This window comes from Musca domestica, unplaced genomic scaffold, assembly GCF_030504385.1.
Source record: "Musca domestica strain aabys unplaced genomic scaffold, Musca_domestica.polishedcontigs.V.1.1 45, whole genome shotgun sequence".
NCBI lineage: Eukaryota > Metazoa > Arthropoda > Insecta > Diptera > Muscidae > Musca > Musca domestica.
The window spans coordinates 4,933,613-4,939,745 of record NW_026712335.1 but is presented as its reverse complement, the minus strand read 5'-3'; the positions used below and the strand labels follow the sequence as shown (position 1 = coordinate 4,939,745).

The window sequence follows — 6,133 nt, the reverse complement described above, 5'->3', positions numbered from 1 at the left end:
GTTATTTCGATGAGGCACATTTTGGCCGTATCAACTGATGTATACCTTCTGTAGCCATATGGCTAAAGGTATAATTATACACAGTAATATCTGAATCTATGCTAACAAATTTTAATAGAGCTCGTTCGTAAAATTTTATATCAATCAAAATCCTCCGATCTATCCGTAATATGTACCATATAATGGATACCTAACTTTACGATTTTTTAATGTCTTCAGTCCGTCAAACAAAACACACATTTCCTTAAAAAAATTTCTTTGGTTTATCGCATTCATTTATACTTATAAAATAACATATTATATATAGCTGATCTCCTCCTCATGCCAAGTTGCATACCATTATCGGAACGTAACACAATTCCTAGTATGGGCTCAACATCATCTCCCAGTGGCAATAACTCATATTCGCGTAAAATTTTACACAGAACCACTTTCATTTCAAACATTGCAAATCTTTGGCCGATGCAGTTTCGGGGACCAGCGCTAAATGGAACAAATATAAATGGACTGTTAAGAGAGGATTCTTAGTGCCGATCTGGTATAAATTCCAAGGGTCTATCATAAACTGATGGTTCTCGCAGAGCATGGAAAATCGATATGACAAATTGTGTAGACGCCGGAACAATGCCATCACCAATAACAGAGTGAGCTGTAATGAAAGGTTAAGAAATAAATAACTGAGTGAATAAAAGTAAAAGCAAATACATATTTACAATACATTATATATTTTTGAAATCTTACTGTAAGGAAAATCCTCTGTAATTTCCCGTCCTATTAGCGGCACTGGTGGATATAAACGCAGTGATTCTTTGATAACCCATTCCATATACTTCAAATCACTTAATTTGGCAAGCGTAAATGGCTCGACTGATTTCTCTCCTAAAATCGCATATATTTCAGTCAGGAGTTTTTGCTGCACTTCTGGATGTCGCGACACAAGGTACAGAGTAAAACTTAGTGCTGAAGTTGTGGTATCATGGCCCTCAAACATAAATGTTTCGACTTCTTCACGAATATCTTCATCGGCCAAGGGTTTACCATCTGTGGTAGCCTGCAGCAGCACATCCAAAAAAGCCCTGTGTTTTCGAATGCAAATATCATCAGGATCCAGATCGTCGTGACTTGATTCTGATTTCAAATACTTCTCTAGTTCTCGTCGTCGTTTCTCAATAACGTTTCCGGTGAATTTGTGCATTGTTTTATCAGTTTTGTTTGTCTCAATTTCTTGAGAGGACACACAATGGAAAATAAACGTTCATCGTTTAGATAGGCTCGCAGAAAACGCCACATTACTAGGTTTGTCATCCTAGAAAAAATAAAAAAAGAATTGAAAGGAACCTTTTCGATTTGTAAACTTCATATATTTCCTTTACACTCACTCTCTTACAGCCATGGTGTATGGCATTGTCTTGTCGGTTTGGGCATTTACATTAACGCCCATTGCCGTTTCCGTTATTATATCCAAGGCGGCAGAACAAATGTAGGGCATAACATCGAAAGCACTCCGGCCATCCGCCCTCTCAGCCAAGCAGTCAATAAGCACCAAGGTTTGTCGATCGAAAACTTTCAAAAACTGTTCCAATATTGAAAAATGAAATGTTGGAGTTATGATTTTACGTCGCGTGTGCCATTTTTGCTCTTTGCTTAGAAGAAGACTTTCGCCCAACCATGGTTTTAAAATGCTATATAATCTGGATTTTCGAGTTTGGGTGGTGTGCGATAAAATTTGCTCCATAAATTCAACATTTGATGTAAAAATAAATAGACTATTTAGAATCCATCCTTTTATGATGTTGCCATACAACTCATTTACTTCGTATGATTTTGCTAGTAAACCTGAAAGAGAAACAATTAATATTTTATCTTGCAAAATTAAAACAAACAAGTAAAAGGGCAGCTACTACCCTCTACAATCTGGAAGGAACTCGAAAAATGACAAAAAAAAACTTCCGGAAACTACCACTTAAATGAAAATTGTTATATAGAGACTATACCTGCTTACGAATTTTTTCATTACGAAATTCAAATACCAAATTTGAAACAATTCCAATTCATCAAAATACCAAATATCGAGAGGAACCGTTATATGGGGGATATACGAAAACGTGAACCTGCATTCAAAAGTTTTTGTCATAGGCTGTAGCAGCCATTACGAATTGCAAATACGAAATTTGAAAAAAAAAATTTAAATAATGTCGCTAAAATCATGAAAATACCCAATATCGGGAGGTACCGTTATATGGGGCTATATGAAAACGTGGCATATGGTTGAAGCTGTACTTCATGTGAGGTAATGCAAAATTCTCCAACAAAGGATCAGAGGCAGTTTGTTCTTCATTAAATTTGACTATAGGTTTTCAAGAAATGAAGTATTTATTTCAAATAATTAACACGAAAATATTGGATTCAATTTTTCCACAAGAAACGTGGAAATAGTTCCTATTTTTCGTGGATCGTTTTTTGAGTTGATGCATGAAAGTTACAGAAAAAATCGACTGGTTGCATAGCCCGACGTCAAGACGCTCGAAGTGTACGGAAGAAAACAGCAATATCAGCAGAAATGTTTCGAAAAGTATAGAAGCGATTTGATCGAAACCCTCGTCACAGTGGCCGAAAAATGGCTCATGAGCTGAACATATCGCAATATTCAATTCGGCAAATATTGAAAAATTCCATTGAAATTCCAAAAAGTGCTAGAAATTACACCGCAACAGAAAGAAAATAGACTCAAAAGAGCTAAAGCGTTGCTTCGATTGGCCGTTAGTGTTGAACTGCCGAATTTGGTTCTCTCCGATGAGAAAACATTCGTTACCCAGCAGTTTGTAAATAAACAAAATGATTGTGTTTACTTGCCAAAGAGGTTAGCTGAAAATGTGCACCTTCGGTTGGCCACTAGAACTCAAGCGCCGGCCATGGTGATGGTGTAGGCCGCCATAACAGCCGATGGTCGCTTTCCGCTCGTATTAATCGACCGTGGCATCAGAATAAATGCCGAATATTATCGCGAAAATATTCTGGAGAGTATATTAAAGCCTTGAGCGCGCAAACAGTTTGACCGCAGACCTTGGACATTCCAACAGGACTCAGCACCATCGCACTCAGCACCCGCCACCCAATAATTGTTACAAAATGATGTTCCTCGCTTCATTTCCAGCGCATAATGGCCACCAAAATCTCCGGATACCAATCCTTTGGACTATTGTGTCTGGAGTATTTTGGAAAGCAAGGTTGACACTAAAAAATACCAAAGTGTCGACCACCTCAAGCAAACGCTTTGCCGGGAATGGGTCAAAATGCCGCAGAGCAACATTCGGGCAGCGTGTGACGGTTTCATTGGCCGTTTGAAGGCCATAATTCCTGTTAAAGGTGACCAATTCGAACAAATCTAAACTTATTCTAAAATTTGATGCTATTTCCGACATTTTTTGCTTTCATTCTATAAAATTTAAAAAAAAAATGTAAAAATTATGGCGTTGTCTTTTTTTTTTTTGCTGTTTTTTATCTCAGCCTGTATATCTAAAACTGAATCGATTTTCACAAAATTTGACGAATTCATTTTCATCGCTCGTACCACTGCTATAGACTGCATGATATAACTATATCAAACAAGAAGGACTATATCAGACATGTGAAAAAGCAGCAAAGTTCAGCCGGTTTAAATGTTTAATATCCTCCTACCATTTTGAAGGAACTTGAAAAAGTAAAAAAAAAAAAACAAGTAAAAAAGGTGTAAGTTCGGCCGGGCCGATCTTTGAATATTCTCCACCATTTGGAACGAATTTGGCAATTTTCAAAAAATAAAATCCGTTAAAAATTCTGTTAATATATTAAAAATACTGATTCTAGCCGTTATATTAGGGTCTATACGACGACCTGGATCTGCGTAGTCGACGTTTTTCATAAGCCATTACAATATTCAAATGCGAAAAAAATCTGTGAATAATGTAGCTAAAATCATAAAAAATACCGAATATCGGGAGGTTCCGTTATATGGGGGCTATACTAAGGCATGAACCTGCACAGACAATTTTCTGTCATAGGCTTTAGTATCTATTACGAACTTCAAATACCAAATTTTAAACAATTCCGGTTAATAATGTCGCTAAAATCATTAAAATACCGAATATCGGGAGGTACCGTTATATGGGGGCTATATGAAAACGTGGACCTACATGCCCCATTTACGAACTTAACCTGCCTACTGAAATAATAAACATGTGTGCAAAATTTTAGCCTTCTATCTCAATTCGTTCGAAATATAGCGTGATTACAACAGGCGGACAGACAGACACACGGACAGACAGACAGACGGACGTACATCGCTAAATCGACTTACGTACTGTTACGCTGATCAAGAATATATATACTTTGTTGGGTCTGAAATGAGTATTTCGAGGAGTTACAAACTGAATGGCAAAGATAATATACCCTCCACAGTATGGTGGAGGGTATAAAAAATCCGTTGGAAGATACCGCTCAAAGGAAAATTGTTTTGTACGGGTTTTACTAAGACGTCGTGCTGCAAAAGTAATTTTTTGTCATAGGTTGTAGTACCCGTCAAGAACTTAAAGTACGAAATTTGAAACAATTCCGCTAAAAATGTCGATAATATTATCCAATTTGAAATAATTCCAGGGAGTAATGTCGTTAATATCATCAAATACGAATACCTCCAATAATGTCGCTAATATCACCAAATACTGAATAAAAGGAGATACCGTTGTATGGGGGCTTTACGATATTGTGAACCTATATAAACACTTTTTTTCAGAGGGTAAATTACTCAAAAGAAACTCTTTTTGTGGATTTCCATTGAAAATGTGGCTGAAAGTATCAAAATACAGAATATCGGGGTACCGTTATATGGAAGATATACGAAGTCGTAGACCGATATAGCCAATCTTCGAACTTGAGCATCCTATCTTAATTCGTTTTGACTCTAGCATGATTACAAAAGACTGTTGAAATCGTCTTAGAATTTTATGCTAATCAAGAATTTATATAGATTGTAAGCTCTAAAATCATTATTTCGATGAGTTACAAACAGAATGACGAACATAATATAAAAATGGAGGGTATAAAAATATATATATTTAGTTCAGCTGACATTATCACGTTAAGTCATTCAATGGACCAATCGGAACATTAAGAGGGGGTCTGTGCATAAAGCACTTACATCATATTGTTTGATGAATAAAAAACTAATTGTTCTTTATCAGCTGTAATTGCAATCACACTAAATGACGAAGTTGTATGACGGGCATATTGTTTTTATAAGAACTGTTAAAAGATTTCAATTTAACAAATGTGTGTAGAACGGGAAATCAAATTCTGTGATTGCAAGCATTAAATCACGAAGGGGATATGTTAATTTAGTCATTCTATTATATTTACTACTACTCCACCACTATTTGTTACTACTCCAAATAATCATATTATTCTTGATCAGAGTAAAATTCTATGTCGACTTAGCGATGTCCGTCTGTTCTGTCAGTCTGTTGTAATCACGATGGCGGAAATTTACTACTTATCTGCATTTTGTCAGTAGGCAGGTCTAACTTGTAAGTGGGCCACGTCGGCCCAAGCTTTCCCGATATTCGTTATTTTAACGATCTAAGGCACATTTTCAAACATATTTATGTACTTTAAATTCGGTATTTTCTAATGGGTAGATCCCTGGTGGCAGAATATTTATCTACATAGATACAAGTCTTTTAAAGCAGCCACATGATAACATTTGTTATTTGATTTGATATATACCAACCAGAAAATTATGTATGTTGATGTATAGCGCCCATATGTAGCGATTTTGACTGCCTCCTCCAACTGATGAATATTAAATTCAGAAACTTTAATATTTAAAGGGTTTCATTGCTTCACCTTCAGCCTGGTCACATTAAACCCTGTTTTACTTTTTTCCAAATTACATTATTAAAATCTTACGTTTTGGCGTTAGTGTCGTAGCTTCGCCAACACAACCCACAATTGGATAACAATATGGACCGGGAATGTGATCGGTAAGTTTACGCCGATATTTCGTTGAGATATGAATATGAAATGCCCAGACACAAATTAATATAAACAGTACAAGTAAAACAACCGCGAAGTACACCATCTCAGCGACGAATGTAAA

The 6,133-nt window shown here is 36.2% G+C and overlaps 1 pseudogene; it reads right to left on the bottom strand.

Moving 5' to 3' along the window:
- Nucleotides 1-260: 260 nt before the first annotated feature.
- Nucleotides 261-6,133, bottom strand: LOC101893071 (cytochrome P450 4d8-like; annotated as a pseudogene).